At 42.5% G+C, this 24406-nt stretch overlaps 1 pseudogene; it reads left to right on the top strand.

Annotated features, from left to right (window-relative positions):
• Window positions 1–400: 400 nt before the first annotated feature.
• Window positions 401–24098, top strand: LOC139355603 (transcription initiation factor IIA subunit 2 pseudogene; annotated as a pseudogene).
• Window positions 24099–24406: the final 308 nt, after the last annotated feature.

The following is a 24406-nucleotide window of genomic DNA, read 5'->3' on the forward strand; positions in this document are numbered from 1 at the left end:
GACGGAGTCTCGCTATGTCGCCCAGGGTGGAGTGCAGTGGCCGGATCTCAGCTCACTGCAAGCTCCGCCTCCCGGGTTTTTACGCCATTCTCCTGCCTCAGCCTCCCGAGTAGCCGGGACTACAGGCGCCCACCACCTCGCCCGGCTAGTTTTTTGTATTTTTTTTTAGTAGAGACGGGGTTTCACCGTGTTAGCCAGGATGGTCTCGAACTCCTGACCTCGTGATCCGCCTGTCTCGGCCTCCCAAAGTGCTGGGATTACAGGCTTGAGCCACCGCGCCCGGCCAGAAAAATTCTAATGGAGAGAAATTCTAAAGAAAAACCTTATCAGAACTTCTTAAAATTGTTAAGCTCATCAAAAACAAGGATGCTTTGCAGATGCTGGGGCCACCCATAGTCCTATGCCACAAGTCACGGTCAACCCCACCATGTTCTTTGACATCGCCATTGACGGCGAGACTTTGAGCTGCATCTCCTTTAAGTTGTTTGCAAAGTTCCAAAGACAGCAGAAAACATTCATGCTCTGAGCACTGACGAGAAATAATTTGGTTATAAGGGTTTCTGCTTTTACTGAATTATTCCAGGGTTTATGTGTCAGGGTGTTGACTTCACGCGCCACAGTAGTACAGGTGGCAAGTCTGTCTGCAAGGAGAAATTTGATGGTGAGAACTTCATCCTGAAGCATACGGGTTCTGACATCTTGTCCATGGCAAATGCTGGACCCAACACAAACGGTTCCCAGTTTTTCATCTGCACTGCAAGATTGACTGGTTGGATGGCAAGCATGTAGCCTTTGGCAAGGTGAAAGAAGGCATGAATATCACAGAAGCCATGGCGTGCTTTGGGTACAGGAATGGCAAGACCAGCAAGAAGATCACCATTGCTGACTGTGGATCATTCTAATAAATTTGACTTGTGTTTTATTTTAACTACCAGGCCTTTCCTTCTATAGCTCAGGAGAGCATCTCACCACCCCATTCACTTGCAGCTTTCTATAATCTTTGTACCCTCACTGCAGTTCTTTGGGTTCTATATTTTCCTTATTCCCTTTTACATCTAGCTGAATTGCAGAGTTAAGATTATGAAATAAAAACTAAGTAAAAGGGCCGGGCGCGGTGTCTTACACCTGTAATCCCAGCACTTTGTGAAGCTGACGCAGGCGGATCACTTGAGGTCAGGAGTTTGAGATGAGTCTGGCCAACACGGTGAAACCCTGTCTCTTCTAAAAATACAAAAATTAGCTGGGCATGGTGGCGGGCGCTTGTAATCCTAGCAACTCGGGAGGCTGAGGCAGGAGAATCACTTGAAACTGGAAGGCAGCCAGAGACGGCAGTAAGCTGAGATCATGCCACTGCACTCCAGCCTGGGCAATAGAGTGAGACTCTGTCTCAAAAACAAAACAAAACAAAACAAAAAAAACCCTAAATAAACAAACACAAACAAAAAACAAGGAGAGTTTGAGAAACTGTCACAGCTAAGAGGAGCCTAAGGAGACAAGGCAATTAAATGTAATGTGGTATTCTGGATGGAATTCTGCAATAAGAAAAGGACATTAGGTAAAAATTAAGGAAGTCTGAAGAAAGTATAGATTTTAGTTGATAATAATGTGTCAGTATTATTCATTAATTTTAACAAATGTATCATACTAATCTAAGACATTAATGGGGAAAATGGATATGCAGTATTTGAAAACTATGCCATATTTTCAATTTTTCTGTAAATCTAAACTGTTCCAAAAAATTTACTCTCTCTCTTTGGGAGGCTGAGGCAAATGGATCGCCTAAGCTTAGGAGTTCGAGACCAGCTGGGCAACATGGCAAAACCCCATCTCTACCAAAAATATAAAAAATTAGCCAGGCGTAGTGATGCACTACGGGAAGCTACTTGGGAAGCTGAGGCACGAGAATCGCTTGAGCCTGGGAGGCAGAGGTTGCAGTGAGCCAAGACTGCACCATTGCACTCCAGCCTGGGTGACGGAGTGAGATTCCATCTCAAAAAGAAAAAAAAAATTTACTCACTCTCAATCCCTACCAGAAAAGTAAGTAAGTAAGTAAGTAAATAAATAAATAAATAAATAAATAAATAAATAAATAAATAAAATCGGGCTTAGTTTCATTGGAGAGTTCCATCAAACACTTAAAGAATAATCAGCACACATTTTACACAATCTCTTCCAGGAAAGAGAAGAGGAGCAAACACTTCCCAACTCATTTTATGGAACAAGTGTTACCCTGATACTAAAATCAAAGACAGTACAAAAAAAGAATACAACAATATTTCTCATGAATTTAAATGCAAAAATCTAAACTAGATATTAGCAAACTGCATCCAACAATGTATAAAAAGAATTAGGTACCATAGCCACGTGGGACTTCTAGGTATATAAGGTTGGTTCAATATTTGAATATCAATCAATGTAATTCACCATATTAACAAGCTGAAGAAGAAAAATCATACAACTCTATCCATTTGATGTAGAAAAAATGTTTGACCGGGCACCGTAGCTCACTCCTGTAATCCCAGCACTTTCAGAGGCCAAGGCAGGCAGATTGTATGAGCCCAGGAGTGTGAGATCAGCTTGGGCAACACGGCGAAACCTCATCTCTACGAAAAGTACAAAAAAATTAGCCAGGCATGGTGGCATGTGTCTGTAGTCCCAACTATTTGGGAGACTGAGGTGGCAGGATCAATTGAGCCCAAGAGGTGGAGGTTGCAGTGAGCTGAGAGTGTGCCACTGCACTCCAGCCTGGGTGACAGAGTGAGACTTCATCTCAAAAACAAAGAAGTGTAAAATCCAACATTGATTCATAAAAAAAATCTCAGCAAGTTAGGAATAGAAGGGAAATACCTAAACTTGATAAACAGCATCTACAAAAACAAAAACAAAAATCTAGAGCTAGCATCATACTTAATGATGAAAGAATGAATGTTTTTCCACTAAGATCACCACAAAAAGGCAAGGAAGTCTGCTCTCACCACTTCAACATGGTCCTGGAAGTTATTGCAATAGGCAAGAAAAAGAAAAGTATACAGGTTAGAAAGGAGGAAGCAAAACTATCTCTGTTTGCAGATAATATAATTGCCTGTGTAGAAAATCCCAAGAAGTCTACAAAGAATCTCTTGGAACTAAATGAGTTTAGTGAGGATTTAGAATACAAGATCAACACACAAAAAAACTTTTGCATTTCCATATGACACTCAGACAAAATGAAATATTTAGATAGATTGCTTTTTTTTTTTTTTTTGAGACAGAGTCTCGTTCTATTGCCCCGCCTGGAGTGCAGTCATATGATCATGGCTCACTGCAGGTTTGATCTCCTGAGCTCAGGCAGTCTTCTCACCTTACAGCTGGGACTACAGGCATGGGTCACATGCCTGGCTAATTTTTCTGTTTTTTTTTTGTAGAGGTGGGGTTTTACCATGTTACCCAGGCTGGTTTCGAACCTCTGGGCTCAAGTGATCCACCTATCTTGGCTTCTCAAAGTGCTAGGATTACATGCATGAGCCACTGCACCTGGGCTAGATATATTTCTAAATATATTTTATTTAATATATGTGCTGAAAATTACAAAATCCTGATGAAAGAAATCAAAGGAAACAAAAAGTAATGGAGACACCTACTATGATTATAGATTGAAAGATTCAACATAATAAAAATATTCTTCCAAATTAATCTACAGATTTAATACAATTTCTATTACAACCCCAGAAAGCATTTCTGTATACATGGACAAACTTATTCGGAAATTTATGTGGAAAGGAATGGGCTCTGGAATAGCTAAAATAATCTTGATATATAATAAAGTGAGAGGAATCACTCTATCCAATATTAAGGTTTACTATACGGCTACCATAATTAAGACAGTATGGTAGGCTTATGCCTGTAATCCCAGCACTTTGGGAGGCCGAGGTGGGCGGATCACAAGGTCAGGAGTTCGAGACCAGCATGGCCAATATGGTGAAACCCCATTTCTACTAAAAATACAAAAATTAGCCAGGTGTGGTGACATGTGCCTGTAATCCCAGCCACTTGGGAGGCTGAGGCAGGAGAATCACTGAACCCAGGAAGGCAGAAGTTGCAGTGAGCTGAAATCGTGCCACTGCACTCCAGCCTGGGTGAGAGTGAAACTCCGTCTCAAAAAAAAAAAAAAAAAAAACCATAAATAAAATTAATTTAAAATGGATCACTCCTTCCTTCCTTCCTTCCTTCCTTCCTTCCTTCCTTCCTTCCCTTTCTCCCTCCCTTCCTTCCTTCCTTTTCCCTTCCCTTCCCCTCCTTTCCCTTCCCCTCCCCTCCTTTCCCTTCCCCTCCCCTCCCCTTTCTCTCCTTCCTTCCTTCCTTCCTTTTCTTTCCTTCCTTCCTTCCTTCCTTCCTTCCTTCCTGTCTTTTCTTTTCTTTTTTTTTCTTTTCTTTTCTTAGATAGGGTCTCACTCTGTTGCCCAGGATGGAGTGCAATGGTGTGATCTCGGTTCACTGCAACCTCCACCTACTGGGTTCAATTAATCCTCCCATCTCAACCTCCTGAGCAGCTGAGACTACAGGTAGGTGCATGCCACTATGCCCAGTTAACTTTTGTATTTTTTTTGCAGAAACAGGGTTTCACCATGTTGCCCTGGCTGGTCTCAAACTCCTGGGTTGAAGTAATCTGCCTACCTTGGCCTCCCACAGTGCTGGGATTACAGGGATGAGCCACTGACCCTGGCCTCACCACTGATTTTCAATATTGTACTGGAAGTCCTAGCTAACACAGTAAGATAAGAAAAAGGAGGGAAAGTCTATACATATTGGAAAGAAAGAAAAAAAATCTGTTCACAGATGATCTGGTAGTTTATGTAGAATTGACCAGGGTCAGGCGTGGTGGCTCATGCCTATAATCCCAGCACTTTGGGAGGCCAAGGTGAGCGGATCACTTGAGGCCAGGAGTTCTGCCTGGCCAACATGGTGAAACCCTGTCGCTACTAAAAATGCGAAAAATCAGCTGGGCGTGGTGATACAAGCCTGTAGTCCCAGCTACTTGGGAGGCTGAGGCAGGAGAATCCCTTGAACCTGGGAGGCAGAGGTTGCAGTGAGCTGAGATCATGCCACCGCACTCCAGAAAACCTTTCCTGGAGCTAGTAAGTTGTTATAGCAAGACTGCAGGACACAATGATAATATATAAAAGTGAGTTGCTTCAGCTGGGTGTTCAGCTGCAGCATGGTGGTTCCTGCCTGTAATTCCAGCACTTTGGGAGGCTGAGCCAGGAGGATTGCTTGAGGCCAAGAGATCAAGACCAGCCTGGACAACATGGTGAAACCCCGTCTCTACTGAAAATACAAAAATTAGCCAGGTGTGGTGATGTGCACCTGTAGTCCCAGCTACTTGGGAGGCTGAGACAGGAGAATCACTTGAACCCAAGAGGCAGAGGTTGCAGCAAGCCAAGGTTGTGCCACTGAACACCAGCCTAGGCAATGGAGTGAGACTGTCTCAAAAAAAAAAATAAATAAATAAATGTCAATTACTTCCTATATACTAGCAATTAACAAGGGAAATTTGAAATTAAGAATACAATACCATTTATATCAGCACCTTATCTTAGTCCATTTTCTGTTGCTATAACAAAATACCCGAGTCTGGGAAATATATAAAGAAAAGAGGTTCTGGAGACTAAGAAGTCCAGGATGGGTGGCTGCATCTGGTGAGGGCCTCCTGCTGCTTCACAGCATCGGGGAAGCACGCATGTGGAAGCATGAAACATATCTGGAGGCATGTTTCAAAAGTGGAAGGGGAAGTGGGTGCACACAAGGAGTCCAAACACAAGAGACAACCTCGCTTTGTAACAACCCACTCTCCTGGGAACTAATCCATCCCAAGAGAACTAACCCAGTTTTTTCAGAAAAAAGATTGATCAATCTTAATGACCCAATCATGCTTTAAAGGCACTACCTTCCAACGCTGCTACATTAGAGACCAAGTGCAACATTTTCTGGGGAGACAAACCATATCCAAATCATAGCACACCCTCAAAAACAAAATATTTAGGTATAAATCTAACAGAATACATACACAATCTATGTGAGGAAAACTACAAAACTCTGATGAAAACAATCAAAGAAGTAAATAAATGGAGAGATATTCCATGTTCATGGATAGGAAGACTCAATATTGACAACATGTCAGATCTTCACAACTTGATCTGTAGATTCAATGTAATCTGACTCAAAATTTTAGCAGCTTACTTGGTGGATATTGAAAAACTGATTCTAAAGTTATATGGAGAAGCAAAAGACCCAAAACAGCTCACAATACTACTGGAGGACAAAATTGGAGGAGTGACACTATCCAACTTCCATGTTTGCTATAACGGTACAGTAGTCAAGACTGTGTGGTTTGATAAAAGAATACACAAAGAAAGATAAATGGAACAGAATAGAGAGCCCATAAATAGATTCACATAAATATAGTCAACTGATCTTTGACAAAGGAAAAAAGCAATACAGTGGAGCAAAAAGAACATTTTCAACAAATGGTGCTGGAACAACTGGACATCCATATGCAAATAATAATAATCTAGACACAATCTTATACTCGTCACAAAAATTAACCCAACATGGATAACATAAATGTAAAACACAAAACTATAAAAATCCTAGAAGATAACATACAAGGAAATCAAGATGCCCTCAAGTTTTGTGATTATTTTTTAGATACAACATCAAAAACATGATCCATGAAAGACAGAATTGATAAGTTCGATTTAATTAAAATTAAAACTTTTCTGTTCCGTGAAAGTCACTCTCAAGAGAATAAGGAGAAAAGCCACAGGCTAGGATAAAATACTTGCAAAAGACAAGTGTGATAAAAAACTGTTATCTAAAATATACAAAGAATACTTTAAACTCAACAATAAGAAAAAGACAACCTGATTAAAAATGAGCTAGTGACCTTAACAGACACCTCACTAAATAAGATGGTAATCCCGGCACTTTGGGAGGCTGAGGTGGGCGGATCATGAGGTCAGGAGATCAAGACCATCCTGGCTAACACGGTGAAACCCCATCTCTACTAAAAATACAAAAAAAAAAAATTAGCCGGGTGTGGTGGCAGGCGCCTGTAGTCCCAGCTACTCGGGAGGCTGAGGAGGCGGAGCTTGCAGTGAGCTGAGATCGCACCACTGCACTCCAGCCTGGGCAACAGAGCGAGACTCCATCTCAAAAAAAAAAAAAAAAAAAGATATACAGATGAAAAATAAACATATGAAAATAAACTCTGTATCATATGTCAACAGGAAAAAGGCAAATTAAAGCAACAATAACACACCTATTAGAATGGCCAAATCCATTTGTTTGGCCAAAACAAATAGATTTTGGCCACTGTTTGGCCAAAATCCAAAACACTGACAACACTAAGTGCTGATAAGGATGTGGAGCAATACAAACTTCCACTCATTGATGGAGGGAATGTAAATGGCACAGCCAGTTTGGAAGACATTGTGGCAGTCCCTTATAAAACTAACACACTCTTGGCCAGGCGTGGTGGCTCATACCTGTAATCCCAGCACTTTGGGAGGCCAAGGCAGACTGATCACTTGAGGCCAGGAGTTTGAGACCAGCCTGGGCAACCTGGTGAAACCCCATCTCTACTAAAAATACAAAAAATTAGCTGGGTGTGGTGGCGCACACCTGTAGTCCCAGCTACTCAGGAGGCTGAGGCAGGAGAATCGCTTGAACCCAGGAGGTGGAGGTTGCAGTGAGCTGAGATCACGCTATTGCACTCCAGCCTGGGCAACAGACTCCATCTCAACAAACAAACAATCAAAAAAACTAAAATAAAAACTTTTATCATGCCATCCAGAAATTGCAGTCTTTGGTATTTCCCCAAATGAGTTGAAAACTGCTGTCCACAAAAAAAAAAAAACCTGCACACAGATGTTCATAGTAACTTTACTCATAATTGTCTAAATTGGAAGCAACCAAGATGTCCTTCAATAGGTGAATGGAAAAATAAATGGTGGTACATCCAGACAATGGAATAGTATTCAATGCTGAAAAGAAACGAGTCATGAAAAGACATGGAGGGACCTTGAATGCATATTACTAAGTGAAAGGAACTAACCTTAAAAGGCTATCTACTATACAATTTCAACTGTATGACATTCTGGAAAAGGTAAACTACTGAGACAGTAAAAAGCTCAGTGGTTGCCAGAAATTGGGAGGAGGGAGGGTTAAACAGGTAGAGCACAGAGAATTTTTTTTTTTTTTTTTTTTTTTTTTTGAGACAGGGTCTCACTCTGCTGCCCATGCTGGAGTGCAGTGGTGTGATCTCGGCTCACTGCAACCTCTGCCTCCCATGTTCAAGCGATTCTCCTGCATCAGCCTCCTGAGTAACTGGGACTACAGACGCCCGCCACCGCGCCCAGCTAATTTTTGTATTTTTAGTAGAGATGGGGTTTGGTCATGTTGGCCAGGCTGGTCTCGAACTCCTGACCTCAGGTGATCTGCCCGCCTTGGCCTCCCAAAGTGCTGGGATTACAGGCATGAGCCACTGTGCCCAGCCGAATTTTTAGGGCAGTGAAACCACTTAGTATGATACTATAATGATGGATATATGTCATTACACATTTGTTCAAACCCATAGAATGTTCAACACGAAGAGTTGACCCTAATGTAAACTATGGACTCTGGGTGATAAGGATGTGTCAATGTAGGTTCATCAGTTGTAGCAAATGTAACACCCTGTGGGGCATGTTAATAATGGGGTATGTTATGCATGTAGAATTCTCCATAGCTTCCTCTCAATTTTTCCATGAACCTAAAACTGCTCATTAAAAAAAAAAAAAAAGAGAGAGCGAAGTATTTAAGAAAACCACAATGAGATATCCCCCCACCACACAGCTATCAGAATGCCTAAAAGTGTGAGTGCTAAGGGCTTATGGTGTTATAGAGAAACTGGAGAACTCATTTATTGCTGGCGAGAATGTAAAATAGTACAGCCACTTTGGAAGATAGTTTGGCCGTCTCTTATAAAGCTAAACAACTGCCAGGCTCAGTGGTCCATGCCTGTAATTCCAACACTCTGGGAGTCTGAGGTGGGAGCATGTCACTGCACTCCAGCCTGGGTGACAGGGTGAGACCCTGTCTCCAAACAAAAACCAAAAACCAAGGAACCCCCAGAAAACTAAACAGGCAATCACCACATGACCCAGCAATTGTACAGCAGGACATTTACCCCAGAGAAATGAAAACCTACATTCACACAGTTGAACATGAAGGTTCACAGCCTTACTTGTCACAGGCAAAAATTGAAATCCACTCATATGGCTGGGTGCGGTGGCTCAAGCCTGTAATCCCAGCAGTTTGGGAGGCCGAGGCTGGCAGATTACGAGGTCAGGAGATCAAGACCATCCTGGCTAACGTGGTGAAACCCTGTCTCTACTAAAACCACAAAAAATTAGCTGGACGTGGTGGCGGGCGCCTGTAGTCCCAGCTACTCAGGTGTCTGAGGCAGGAGAATCACTTGAACCTGGGAGGCGGAGGTTGTAGTGAGCAGAAATTGCACCACTGCACTCCAGCCTGGGTAATAGAGCAAGACTCCATCTCAAAAAAAAAAAAAGAAATCCACTCATATGACCTTCAACAGGTGAATAGTCAAACTGTGAAAGAGCTGTACAATGGAGTACTGCTCCTTAGCAATAAAAAGGAACGAACTACTGATACGTGTGACAGCTTTGATGAATTTCCAGGGAATTGTACTGAGTCAAAAAAGCCAGTCCCAAAAGATTGCATAATATGTGATTCAATTACAAAACATTTTCTAAATGACAAAATTTTAGAAATGGAGAACAAATGGATGCCAGGGTAAAGGATTTAGGGCCATAGGTGCATGGAGCAGGAAGAGGTGGATGTGGTTATAAAAGGGCAACCAAAGGGGCATCCTTGTGCTGCTAGAACTATTCAGTATCTTGACCCTGTTGCTGGGCACCTGGACCTACACAGGGGATAAAATTGAATAGATATTAATAAGCAGTCACACACATGTCCATAAATGAGTATCAGTAAACTGAGGAAATCTGAATAAGATTAGTGGATTGTAGCATTGTCAATAACCTGGTTGTGATATTGCTCTGTAGTTTTTCAAAACATTCCCCTTGGGGGAAACTGGGCAAAATGTAAGAATCTTTCTATGATTTCTTACCACTGCATGTACATCTACAATTATCCGGATAAAAATTGTAATTTAAATTGTGTAACCCTGGCCAGGCCTGGTGGCTCATGTCTGTAATCCCGGCACTTTGGGAGGCTGAGGTGGGTGGATCACATGAGGTCAGGAGTTTGAGACCAGTCTGGCCAACATGGTGAAACTCGGTCTCTAAGAAAAATACAAAAATTAGCTGGGCGTGGTGGCACATGCCTGTAATCCCAGCTACTTGGGAGGCTAAGGCAGAATTGCTTGAAGGTGGGAGGCGGAGGTTGCAGCGAGCAGAGATCATACCACTGCACTCCAGCCTGGGTGACAGAGTGAGAATCCATCTCCAAAAAAAAAAAAAAAAAAAAGGTGTAAATACCTAGGTGCCATGCTTAATAGTAGCAGGGATGGTTTTGCAATAGCTTAGAAGAGTGAATGACAGTATTCAAAATGAGGAGAAAGGAATTTGGAGAAGGTAATTATGAGAAAAACAAGGAAGGCGGCCAGTGCAGTGGCTCATGCCTATAATCCCAGGACACTGGGAGGCCTAGATGGGCAACATAGCAAGACCCTGTCTCTACAAAAGATAAAACATAGCAAGACCAGCCTGGGCAACATAGCAAGACCCTGTCTCTACAAAAAATAAAAATGAAAAACTTAAATTTTTGCAATAGCTTATTGCTTTGTAATAGCTTAGAAGAGTAAATGACAGTATTCAAAAGGTGGAGAAAGGAATTTGGAGAAGGTGATTAAGAAAAATCTGGCTGGGCGTGGTAGCTCCTGCCTGTAATCCAGCACTTTGGGAGGTCGAGGCAGGTGAATCACTTGAGGGCAGGGGTTTGAGACCAGCCTGGCCAACATGGTGAAACCCTGTCTCTACTAAAAAAAAAATTAGCCAGGTGTGGTTGCGGATGCTTATAATCCCAGCTACTTAGGAGGCTGAGACATAAGAATCACTTGAACCTGGAAGGCGGAGGTTGCAGTGAGCCGAGATTGTGCCACTGCACTCCAGCCTGGGTGACAGAGTGAGACTCCATCTCAAAAAAACAAAACAAAACAAAAAAAGAAATGTGGCCAGTGCAGTGGCTCATGCCTGTAATCTCAGGACATTGGGAGGCTGAGGAAGGAGGATTGCTTGAGGCCAGGAGTTGGAGACCAGCCTGGGTAACATAGCAAGACACCATCTCTACAAAAAATAAAAATAAAAAACTTAGCCAGACATGGTGACGTATGCCTGTAGCTCTAGCTACTCAGGAGGTTGAGGCAGGAGGATTGCTTGAGCCCAGGAGTTGGAGGCTGCAGTGAGCTATGATTGTACCACTGTACTCCTGTCTGGGTAACAGAGTAAGACCCTGTCTCAAAGAAAGATAAAAAGAAAAAAGAATAAAAAGCAAAACAGGGAAGGGAGAAGCTATGAAAAATGTCTGACAAGGCACCTCTGAAGTTCGGATGTACGGATGACCTACTAAGCAGCTAAAAGTACTAAAATTCCCTCTTTGTGGTGTCTACATTCAATTTCTGACCATTAGAGAAGCTGGTATAGTTGTCGTAGACAGGTGTGCTGCTCTAAATGCACCTGGATCAAATTTGATGGAATTCTTCATCTTATGATGAATACATCTCATTCCCTGGAACCTTTGGAAAGTACTCAAGCAGTTTTAAACATTTCTGACAATGATTAATTTTTTTCCCTGTGATTAAGGTCAGTGAAAAATGATTAATTTACTTTTGATTTGTCATGTGAAATCCTGTAATTTTAGGTTTTTCTTCTCTCTTGACTTTGTGCTTCCTGATGTTCAATGGTTTACCTTGAAAATTGTCCAGTGTTTCATAAATGTATCCATATAAGGAGTGATCAAAAAGTAATGCCTCCTAATTTTCATCTTTCTTGTCAGCGTCAGGAACTTGCCAAAAATTATTCTTTGATGTCCCTGAATCTCCTGTTTCGACTTCTGAAATTACACTACAGACCAATGGTTGGATGCTAATTAGAAATAGTTTTGTATCAAAGTGATTCCTCAGCTGGTCTGTGTCTCATGATCAACAGCCTTTTTAAAAATACCTACCAAATTCTAGGCCCTGTGCCTTGCTTAATAACAATAACTCATTTCACCCTGTTAGCCCCTCTGCCAGGTACTGTTATTATCCTAATCTTATAGATGAAGAAACTGAAGTGCAGAGATCATAAGTGACTTGCTCACATGCACACATAGTAAGCCAGGGAGCTGGGATTGGAACCAAGGCAATCTGTCTCCAGAATTTATACTCTTGGCCCCTAAGCCTTTCATACTTCCTAAATCAGAATCTCTAAGGAGTTGGTGTGTGAGAATCTCTTATTCTAGAAAACAAATGAATCTGTGCAGATGATGGATTGCCAGGTTTTGGACCTCTAGGTCAAAAACCCTCCTGAAGATGCAGTAGTGATAATGTATAAGAGAAAAGAAAAGAGGCCAAGGTAGACAGTTACACGTACCAGTAAGCGTCAGAGTCCTGGGTCACGGCATCTGTCTTCAGGCTTTCTAGAAGAAACAGACCTTCCTCGGTAGAGTCTTGGAGACACATGCTTTCCCTGTTCTCTCCAATTTGCCACACTTTCATCTGTCCCTGGCAACATCAGACCCAGTGTGCAAAGATGAAAGTGGCCAAGAGCCCTGATGACTCATGGGCACCAACCTTTCCTAGAGCTAGAAAATGAATATTAAAACCTATCCCCTAAGGCTGGGTGCGGTGGCCCACACCTGTAATCCCAGCGCTTTGGGAGGCCTAGGCAGGAAAAGTGCTTGAGACCAGCCTGGGCAACATAGTGAGACCTCATTTGTACAAAGAAATTAAGGGTGTAGTGATGCATGTCTGTAGTCCCAGCTACTTGGGAAGGTGAGGTGGGAAAACTGCTTGAGCCCAGGAGTTCAAGACTGCCGTGAGCTATGATTGCATCACTGCACTCCAGTCTGGGCGACAGAGATTCTGTCTCTAAAAAACAAACAGGCCAAGTGTGGTGGCTCACGCCTGCAGTCCCAGCACTTTGAGAGGACAATGAGGGAGGATTACTTGAGCTCAGGAATTCGAGACCAGCCTGGCCAACATGGTGAAATCCTGTCTGTATTAAAAACACAAAAAGTTAGCGGGGGGAGGCTGAGGCATGAGAATCGCTGGAACCCTGGAGGCGGAGGTTGTAGAGGACTGAGATAGTGCCACTGTACTCCAACTGGGGCAACAGAGAAAGAACAAACAAACACACACACACACACACCTCTTCCCTAGGCAGAATTCTCTAGCTGGTGAAGTTTCTTCTGGGAACCCTCCCATTTAGGGCCCCTCTCCAGTCTCCCAGGATACCAAGATTGCGAGGGTGTTGATTTCATGGAGGTGAAGTTGGATGTTAGAGGAGGTGCTGACCTGGTCCGCCTAGGCTTCCCTTCCCTACAGCTCACAGCTGGCAGGGAAGTAGGGTTCCCAGCAGTTGAAAATACTCTCCCCAGCCCACCTGCCAGGATGCACCTGAGCTGAGGGAGGCGCACATGCTCAGTGAAGGGCTAACAGCTGCCTTTCAACCCGCCTGTTGTCCTTAAATGGGGACCATCTGTTGTGGTTAAGTGTTTTCCACGTATTTTTTATTTCCTTTATGACTGCCCTTCCAGGTAAATATTATTATCCTTCCTTTATAGATGAAGAAACTGAGGCTTAGGGAAGATAACTTGCCCCAGGCCACTCTCAGCAGAGGCAGGGATTTAATCTCTGAAGCCTGAGCTCTTAACAGTGCTACTGCCTCTTCCGGAAAAGATGCACCAGTCAAGCTTGATCAACTGGTTACAGCCCCTGCCCCAAGGGATTAGCTAAGAAGGGTTCCTAGAGGTGCTTTGCAATCTTCAAAGTAGAACTGTAAACATGATTAACCTTCAAGACTATAGGGAAAATTCTGAATGGCAGAACCCCAGGCACTGTGATAAATCTACAGGAAAGATCTGCGGGGGCTGGGAAGTCTGTTTATCACAACCTCAGAGTATAGCACCTCAGTGCAATCTGTGGGTGCTCACCTGAGCCCTTCCCACAAAGCTGCCCCCTAATGAATCCAAGTTGGTCCTATCTTGATCCTTCAGGCTACCCAAGGGTCTCGTTTCTTACTCTTTCTTTCTTTCTTTCCATCTACCATTAAACTTTGCCATGTGCCATAAAATAGCGTAGAGAGGAATTTTAAAAAATATTCTGTGCATTTATGTTAATGTATGCCCAATTTAAATAAACACACAGTTTATTGTATCGTAAATAATGATGAAACTCATTAACTGCATAATGGCTTCATGCTCCCTGGTCTAAAATATAGAATATACTCATTATTAAAAATTAAAATCAATCCATCAAAATCTAATGGCTAAATAAGGATATTTGAAAGTAAGAGGATTTAGACTCGTATAAAATTGTCATGGGATTAATGAAAATAATCGGCAAGTTTTGACATAGGACAGAGTCCGGGTAAAAATAAAATCCCTTGCAGATCAAATCACAGATTTGTGATGTCCATTTGGTATAAAGGTTCACCTAATTATACCTGAGTCTCAGCTTGATTGAGTCATCAGCTCCTCCCCATCTCTCGGCCAGCTTTATCCCAGGGTCACCTGAGGCACAGCCATCAATCTGAAGACACAGTGATCCAGATGCTTAAATCAGTCATGGGCTTCCTACACCAATTTTGTCTTCAGCTCTTTCTGATTTTTACTTTATTATTTTATTTGAGACAGGGCCTCATTCTGTTGCCCAGGCTGGAGTGCATGGCACCATCATAGCTCACTGCAGCCTCAAACTGCTGGGCTGGAGTGATCCTCCCACCTCAGTCTCCCAAGTAGCTGGAACTATAGGCTCATGCCACCAGGCCCACCTAACTAAAAAAATTCTTTTAGAGACCAGGTCTTGAACCGTTGCCCAGGCTGGTCTCCAGTTTCTAGCCTCAAGCTATCCTCCCATCCTGACTTCCCCAAAGTCCTGGGATTACAGACATCAGCCTTGGACCTTTGTGATATTTTAATCATTTCAAAATTTTATCTGGCTGGGTCTCTGACTTAGTGAAGCCTCTATTGCTCTCAGTTATTGAAACTTGTTTCAGTTTCACAGCATTGATATACTGAGCATGTCTTTACAAAACAATAAATGAGGCACCGAATATTCAGTTTGGGTAGATTTAAGTGACTTTTTAAATGGTATTTTACTATTAATCTCAAGGCTTGAGATTTTCTCCTGATACATCAGGGAGCAATATTTGATGACTCATGAATTCTTGGTCATTTATCTGTCTTTTTAATCACACCAATGCCCTCAAGACATAATAAAAAAAAAATACCATCTTTGAAAGTGGAAAAAGAAAATATTTTATTTTACTCAGTAATTCGAAAGAGGAATATGGATTTGGTATTTTTATTATTTATTTATTTGTTTAAATAGAAACAGGGGTCTTGCTATGTTGACCAGGTTAGTCTTGAACTCTTGGCCTCAAGCAATCCTCCCACCTCAGACCCGCAAAATGGTAGGATTATAGATGTGAGCCACCACACTCAGCCAAATTTGGTCTTTTTAAACTATATCTTTCTTTTAAAAAACAGTTTTTTAATTTTACAACTATAAAGTAATGCACACTCACTTTAGGATAAGAAATGGATGGCCAGGCACAGTGGCTCACGCCTGTAATCCCAACACTATGGGAGGCTGAGGCGGGCGTATCACCTGAGGATGGGAGTTCGAGACCAGCCTGACCAACATGGAGAAACCCCATCTCTACTAAAAATACAAAATTAGCCAGGCGTGGTGGCATAAGTCTGTAATATCAGCTACTCGGCAGGCTAAGGCAGGAGAATCGCTTGAACCTGGGAGGCAGAGGTTGCATTGAGCCAAGATTGCACCATTGCACTCCAGTCTGGGCTACAAGAGTGAAACTCCATCTCAAAAAAATAAATTAATGGCCGGGCGCGGTGGCTCAAGCCTGTAATCCCAGCACTTTGGGAGGCCGAGTCGGGCGGATCACGAGGTCAGGAGATCGAGATCATCCTGGCTAACACGGTGAAACCCCGTCTCTAAAAAATACAAAAAGCTAGCCGGGCGAGGTGGCGGGCGCCTGTAGTCCCAGCTACTCCGGAGGCTGAGGCAGGAGAATGGCGTAAACCCGGGAGGCGGAGCTTGTAGCGAGCTGAGATGCAGGCACTGCACTCCAGCCCGGGCGACAGAGAGAGACTCCGTCTCAAAAAAACAAACAAAAAAAAAAAAACAAAAAAAATAAATTAATTAATTAAAAAAAAAAAGAAATGGATGAAAGAGGAAAGAACTGTAGAATTCCACTACACAAAAATAATCTCATATTTACATTTTTGGTTTAAAGTGATTTTTTTCTTCTGTATATTTTCACTGAATTATACTTACACTGGACACCCAATTTTGTATGTAGTTTTAAAAACTTAACATTGTAAAAAAGTATTTCCCCATATTACATAAGTAGATATTTTAAAGAAATATGATATTCCATTGAATAAATATATAATAACTTTTTTTTTTTTTTTTTTGAGACGGAGTCTCGCTCTGTTGCCCAGGCTGGAGTGCAGTGGCCGGATCTCAGCTCACTGCAAGCTCCGCCTCCCAGGTTCACGCCATTCTCCTGCCTCAGCCTCCCGAGTAGCTGGGACTACAGGTGCCCGCCACCTCGCCTGGCTAGTTTTTTGTATTTTTTAGTAGAGACGGGGTTTCAACGTGTTAGCCAGGATGGTCTTGATCTCCTGACCTCGTGAGCCGCCCGTCTCGGCCTCCCAAAGTGCTGGGATTACAGGCTTGAGCCACCGCTCCCGGCCATAATAACTTTTCTAAGCATTCAAAAATTGTTTGACAGTTTAGATTTTTTTTATTTTTTTGCCATTTTATAAATAAAACTTCAATGAACACCTTTGCATTAAAAATTTCTTCCTGTACACAGAATCTAGTTTAGAAACCATTTCCAGAAGTAAAACTACTTTGAAAATGAATGTTTAATAATCTGATATTATTGTCCAGGCGCGATGGCTCACGCCTGTAATCCCAGCACTTTGGGAGGCCGAGGCGGGCGGATCACCTGAGGTCAGGAGTTCGAGACCAGCCTGACCAACATGAAGAAACCTCATCTCTACAAAAAATTTAAAAAATTAGCCAGGCATGGTGGCACGTGCCTGTAATCCCAGATACTCAGGAGGCTGAGGCGGGAGAGTTGCTTGAACCTGGTAAGGGGAGGTTGCGGTGAGCTGAGATTGCACCATTGCACTCCAGCCTGGGCAACAAGAGCGAAACTCCGTCTCAAAAAAAAAAAAAAAAAAAAAAAAAAAAAAAAAAAAAATCTGGTATGTATTGCCAAATATCTTTCTTAAAGGATTGTATCAAGTTAAATTGCCAAATTGTTGTTCAAAGGTTTCTGATTCATTAATCCTGAAAAACATTGCTTGTCATGTATTTTTAAAATTTTACAATTCCACAAGCAAAAACTGGTATTTCAGTGTTGTTTGAAAACCACATAATTGTTAGTCCTATTACTATTTTCTTTTTTTTTTTTTTTTTTGACGCGGAGTCTTGCTCTGTGCCCCAGGCTGGAGTGCAGTGGCGCGATCTCGGCTCACTGCAAGCTCCGCTCCCCCGGGTTCACGCCATTCTCCTGCCTCAGCCTCCCGAGTAGCTGGGACTACAGGCGCCCGCCACCTCGCCCGGCTAATTTTCTTGTATTTTTAGTAGAGACGGGGTTTCACCGTGTTAGCCAGGATGGTCTCGATCTCCTGACCTCATGATCCGCCCGTCTCGGCCTCCCAAAGTGGTGGGATTACAGGCTTGAGCCACCGCGCCCGGCCTACTATTTTCTTAAAAAAAATTATTTTCAGATACAAACTTGAACTTCAACCACAAATAAATAAATAATAATTCCTTTAACATCCAACTAAGTAACGTGAAATCATTTTAGTTTTGAACTGATTATTTACCAGCTTTGTGACCCTGGGAAAATTATTTAACTTCTGAAAGCCTTAGTTTCCTTATATATCACATAAGGCTAATAATACATGCCCCTTAAAGGGTTCTTATGAGGATAAATAAAATAATCCTGGTAAATCTCCTGGCATGTAGGAAGCACTTGATAAATGATAGCTATGATTATTATGTTTAATTAATAGTGAAAGGAATCTTCTTGATTTTCTTGTGGTAAAATATTTGCAATTCTTAAAAAAAACTTTTTTTGGAAGGAATCTTGCTTTGTCACCCAGGGTGGAGTGCAGTGGTGTGATCTTGGCTCACTGTAACCTCTGCCTCCCAGGTTCAAGCGATTCTCGTGCCTCGGCCTCCTGAGTAGCTGAGGTTACAGGCGTGCACCACTATGCCTGGCTAATTTTTGTATTTTTAGTAGCGACAGGGTTTCACCATGTTGGCCAGGCTGGTCTTGGAGAACTGCTGACCTCAGATGATCCACCCGCCTCGTCCTCCCAAAGTGCTGGGGTTACAGGTATGAGCCACCACACCTGGCCCCAGTATTCGCAATTTTAACCATTTTAAAATGTAGTGTCATGTTGTGCAACCATCACAACTCTATTTCTAAAACTTTTTCATCACCCTAAACAAAATTCTGCACCCATTAAGCAATAACTCCTTATTTGCCCTTACCGCACTCCTTAGGAGCCTCTGTTTGACTTTCCATTTCTATGAATTTATTTATTCTAGATATCTAACGCAAGTGAATCATGCAAGATTTGTCTTCCTATGTCTGGTGTCTGGTTCTTTTTCTTTCTTTTCTTCTTTTCTTTCCTTCCTTCCTTCCTACTTCTTTTCTCTCTTTCTCTCTCTCTCTTTCTTTCTTTCATCTTGCTTTGTTACTAAGTGCAGTGCCACAGTCATAGCTGACTGTAGCCACAAACTTCTGGGCTCAAGGGATCCTCCTGCCTCAGCCTCCCAAGTAGCTGGGACTACTCGTGTGTGCGCCACCACATCTGGCTAATGTCTGACTTATTTCATTAATGTCTTCAAGGTTCATCCATGTTGTAGCATGTATCAGGATTTCACTCCTTTTTAAGACTAATATTCTATTGTATGTATATAATACATTTTAAAAATCCATTCGACTCTGTTGATAGACACTTGGGGTGCTTCTGCCTTTGCCTATTGTGAAAAATGCTGCTGTAAACATTGATATACAAGAACCTGTTTGAGTCCCTGCTTTCAATTATTTGGAGTATGTACCAAAGAATGTACCACAGAATCGAATGCTTGTGTCCTCTCAAAATCCATATGCTTGTATCCCACCCTTATGGGGTGGGATTTCAGCATATGGATTTTGCAAGGAGGTGGGGTCTTTGGCAGGTAATTAGGATAATTAGGTAATTAGGATCAGATGCACTCATGACAGTGGAGCCTTTATGAATGGGATTAGTGTCCTTACAAGAGTCCCAAGAGAGCTTGTGTCTCTTCTCTGCCATGTGAGGACACAGCAAGAAGACCGCCCTTTATGAACCAGGAAGTGGCCCTCACCAGACACTGAACTGCCAGTGCCTTGATCTCAGACTTCCAGGCTCCGAACTGTGAGAAATAAATGTCTGTGGCTGGGCGTGTTGGCCCATGTCTGGCCTCCCAGCACTTTGGGAGGCCAAGGTGGGTGGATCACTTAAGGTCAGGCATTCAAGACCAGTCTGGCCAACCTGGTGAAACCCCATATCTACTAAAAATACAAAAAAATTAGCCAGGTGTGGTGGCAGGTGCCTATAGTCCCAGTTACTTGGGAGGCTGAGGCAGGATAGTTGCTTGAACCTGGGAGGCGGATGTTGCAGTGAGCTGAGATGGCATCACTGCACTGCAACCTGAACGACGGAGACCCTGTCTCAAGAAAAAATAAACAAAAAAATAAATGTTTGTTGTTTATGCTACCTAGTTTATGGCATTTTGTTATAGCTGCCAGAGCTGACTAACAGAGTGGACTTACTATATCATATGGTAATTCTATGTTCTACTTTTGGAGGAACTGTCAGGCTGGGTTTCACGGTGGATATACTATTTTACATTCCCACCAGCAATACCACAAGGGCTCCAGATTCTCCAAATGATCTCCAATGCTTGGTTATTTTCAGTTAAAACAAAAATTTATGGCTAGGCCTGGTGGCTCACGCCTGTAATCCCAGCACTTTGGGAGGCTGAAGCAGGCAGATCACGAGGTCAGGAGTTCGAGACCAGCCTGACCAACATGGTGAAACCCCATCTCTACTAAAAATACAAAACTTAGCCAGACATGGTGGCATGTGCCTGTAATCCCAGCTACTCAGGAGGCTGAGGCAGAAGAATTGCTTGAACCTGGGAGGGGAAGGTTGCAGTGAGCCAAGATCGCGCCACTGCACTCCAGCCTGGTGACAGAGCGAGACTCCGACTAAAAAAAAAAAAAAAAAATGTATAGCCACACTACTAGATGTGAAGTGGTATCTCATTGTGGTTTCAGTTTACATTTTCCTAATGCCTGATGATGCTGAACATGTTTTCATGTGCTTTTTGGCAATTTGTATGGAGAAATGTCTAGTCAAGTGCTTTTCTCATTTTTATTTATTTTTAATTTTATTTTATATTTTGAGATGGAGTCTTGCTCTGTCACGCAGACTGGAGTGCAGTGGCGCGATCTCAGCTCACTGCAACCTCTGCCTCTTGGATTCAAGCAATTCTCCTGTCTTAGTCTTCCGAGTAGCTGGAATTACAGGTGCAGGCCACCATGCCCAGCTAATTTTTGTATTTTTTTTTTTGTAGAGACAGAGTTTTACCATGTTGTCCAGACTGTTAACTCCTGACCTCAGGTGATCCATCTGTCTCAGCCTCCCAAAGTGCTGGGATTACAGGCATGAGCCACCGCGCCCGGCCTCTTTCCTTATTTTTAAATTAGGTTGTGTGTCTTCCTGTTGTTGAGTTGTAAGAGATTTTTATGTATACTCTGGATATTAAACCCTTATCAGATATATGCTTTGCAAATATTTTCCTGTTTTGTGGATCGTCTTTTCACTCTCTTGATAATGTCATTTGATGCACAAACATTTTTAATTTTATTTTATTAAGTTTTTAATTTTAATGAAGTCTAATTTATCTATTTTTATGTCGTTGCCAGTGCTTTTGGCATGACATATAAGAAACTACTGCTAAATCCAAGGTCATGAAGGTTTGCCTCTATGTTTTCTTCTAAGAGTTGTATAGTTTTTAGCTCTTAAATTTAAGTCTTTATTTTATTTTATTTTTTTTAATAGACGGAGTCTTGCTGTGTAGCCCAGGCTGGAGTGCAGTGCAGTGGTGAGATCTCAGTTCACTACAATCTCCGCCTTCTGGGTTCAAGCAATTCTCCTGCCTCAGCCTCCCGGGTAACTGGGATTACAGGTGCCCACCATCACGCCCGGCTCATTTTTTTTATTTTCAGTAGAGACGGAGTTTCACTATGTTGGCCAGGCTGGTCTTGAACTCCTGACCTCAGGAGATCCGCCTGCCTCGGCCTCTCAAAGTGCTGAGATTACAGGCGTGAGCCACCGCGCCCAGGCAAATTCAAGTCTTTGGTCCATTTTGACTTCTTTTTTTGTATATAGTATAAGGTAAGCATCCAACTTCATTCTTTTGGATGTAGATATCCAATTTTCCCAGCACCATTTGTTTAAAAGACTGTTCCTTCCTTACTGAATATGGTTTCTGTATCCTTGACTTTTAAGTGTTTAACCCATTAAGTAAAATGTATTCTTGCGTCTGGATGAGAAAACCATCTTCTTCCGTCTTCTTGTCTCCCACTCTTGGAAGGTATATTAAGCTTATAGATGCCTGAAGCCACTTATATCAACAGTCTCTTTAGGAGTCCCTACCCAGAGAAGCTACGCTGTAGCCATAAAAGAAAGTTATGCTGGAGCCATGTCCTGACAGATAGGCATTAAGTGTCAGCTCCACATGCTGAGACAGCCACTTATCTGTCCCTCACTTTGTCTTCTGTCCCCTGTCACTGACCCCTTTCTGGTTACAGACATCAGGGTCTTCTTTAGGAATCTCAGTCGCCCCTTGCCCTGGGAAGACTGCATCTCAAGCCAAAGTGGCGAACAGAACCTTCATTCTTCAATCATTAATTCACAAGCATGACAGAGCTCCTCATGCATGTTAGGCACTAGAAATTCAGATGGGAAAGGGGACGTTGCAGAGGGGTTTCCCTCTTCTTCCCCATAGGGTAAGGGACCGTTTCCCTACAACTGTAAATCCACGTCTTTCTCATGCCCAAAAGCTTACGGGACATTTCCACCTGGATAGCCCTCTTCCATTCCAAATTTAGTGCGCCTAAGGCCAAATTCATCATCTTCCTCCTGACATTCATATGCCACTCCCATTCTCCAGGCATCGAGGCCACAAACCCTGGAGCCATCCTGGATTCTTCTTGTCCCTCACTCATTCCATCTGACCTTCCAAGAAAGACCTGTGAGTTCTTCCTTCACATGTCTGCATTTATTCCTTCATTATCATTGTCACACCAGTTCAGGACCTTGTAATAATCTCCTGACTGGTTTCTGTGCTTAATCTGCTCTACACACCACAAGTTGTTTAGCTCATGCTGCCTACTTGAAAACCTTACAGTAACTTTCCTTTGCTTATAAGATAAGATCCATAGACTCTAGCATGGCCCTCTGCACCTTCCATAACCTGAATGCAACCATCTTTCCAGCCCTACTTTAACTTCCTCACACACATCTTCAGCTCTAGTTGGATTGGTTCATTCCCTTTTCCACAGTCATACCTTGTATGCTTTTCTGTCATCTTGCTTCTTTTTTTTTTTTTTTTTTTTTTGAGACAGAGTTTCACTCTTCTGTTGCCTAGGCTGGAGTGCAATGGTACAATCTCAGCTCACTGCAACCTCCACCTCCCAGGTTCAAGTGACTCTCCTGCCTCAGTCTCCAGAGTCCAGAGTAGCTGGGATTACAAACATGTGCCACCGTGCCCAGCTAATTTTGTATTTTTAGTAGAGACGAGATTTCACTATGTTGGTCTCGAACTCCCAACCTTAGGTGATCTGCCCACCTTGGCCTGCCAAAATGTTGGGATTACAGGCATTGGGAGCCACAGTGCCCAGCCATCTTGCTTCTTTACTTATATTGTCCCCACACCTGTAATGTCTTTCCTTCCATTTCTATCAAAATCGTATTCCTCTGGGTTTCTGTGGTTGGGGAAGTAGGAACATCCTGCTGGGCTCCTGGTGGTTTCTCTCTGCTCTGCAGCACAAAGCCCTTTCCCCACAGTACCTCAATGCAAGCTTGAATAACAAAGGCAATTTTTTGGCTAGGTGTAGGATCTCATGCCTATAATCCTAGTGCTTTGAGAGGTCAAGGCAGGAGTATTGCTCGAGCCCAAGAATTTAAGACCAGCCTGGGCAACATAGGGAGACCTCATCTCAAAAAAAAAAAAAATAAGATAAAATAAGTCAGGCATGGTAGTGTGTGCCTTGAATCTGGGAGGCAGAGGCTGCAGTGAGCCATGGTCGTGCCACTGCCCTCAAGCGTCAGTGACAGAGCAAGACTCTGTCTCAAAAACAAACAAGCAAGCAAACAAACAAAAAAGCTAAAAGGAAAAAGAAAGGCAGTTGGAGCAATTTTTCCTAAGCCACGGCATATCAGTTACACAGAAATACTGCTTTGGGAAACAGTCTTCAGGTGATCCTAGATGAGCTCATACAGTCTCAACAGACCACCTACAAATTCTACTTCAGTTTGATAAGGCTATAACTTCAGCATTGGCTCAGAGGGTTAGGAGCAGAGTCAATTTCAGGAGCGTTCTAAATACATACAGATTCTGTGATAATCTGTGGACTTTTGTATTGAATGATGTTGAATTCAGAGAGGTGACAGAACTTATTAAAGTGGATGAAGCAAAAATAGTAGACTGTGATGGTAAAAATACTGGCTCCAATACTACAGAATGATGGGGGAAAATGGGTTTTTAATGCTGTCTTCTGTTATTATTCATCACTCTTTGAAGAGAAGCAGAGAAGAAACTTAAAACAAATTATTTTAGCATTGTAGAAATGACTATACTGTGCTCTCCCAGAGAATTCCAGTAGGAAGAAACTTGTAACTCATAGCCTCTTACACGTTACCTTTATTATACAGCATGAAAAGAAAACATAACATTTAAAAAATGACAATTCAAAAGTTGTTGGCTTCCTAAGAATATTCTTCAATAAACTCCTTTTAAAACTTGAAAAAAAATCGTATCCATCCATCAAGCCCC

This window comes from Macaca nemestrina, chromosome 8 (assembly GCF_043159975.1).
Source record: "Macaca nemestrina isolate mMacNem1 chromosome 8, mMacNem.hap1, whole genome shotgun sequence".
Classification (NCBI taxonomy): domain Eukaryota; kingdom Metazoa; phylum Chordata; class Mammalia; order Primates; family Cercopithecidae; genus Macaca; species Macaca nemestrina.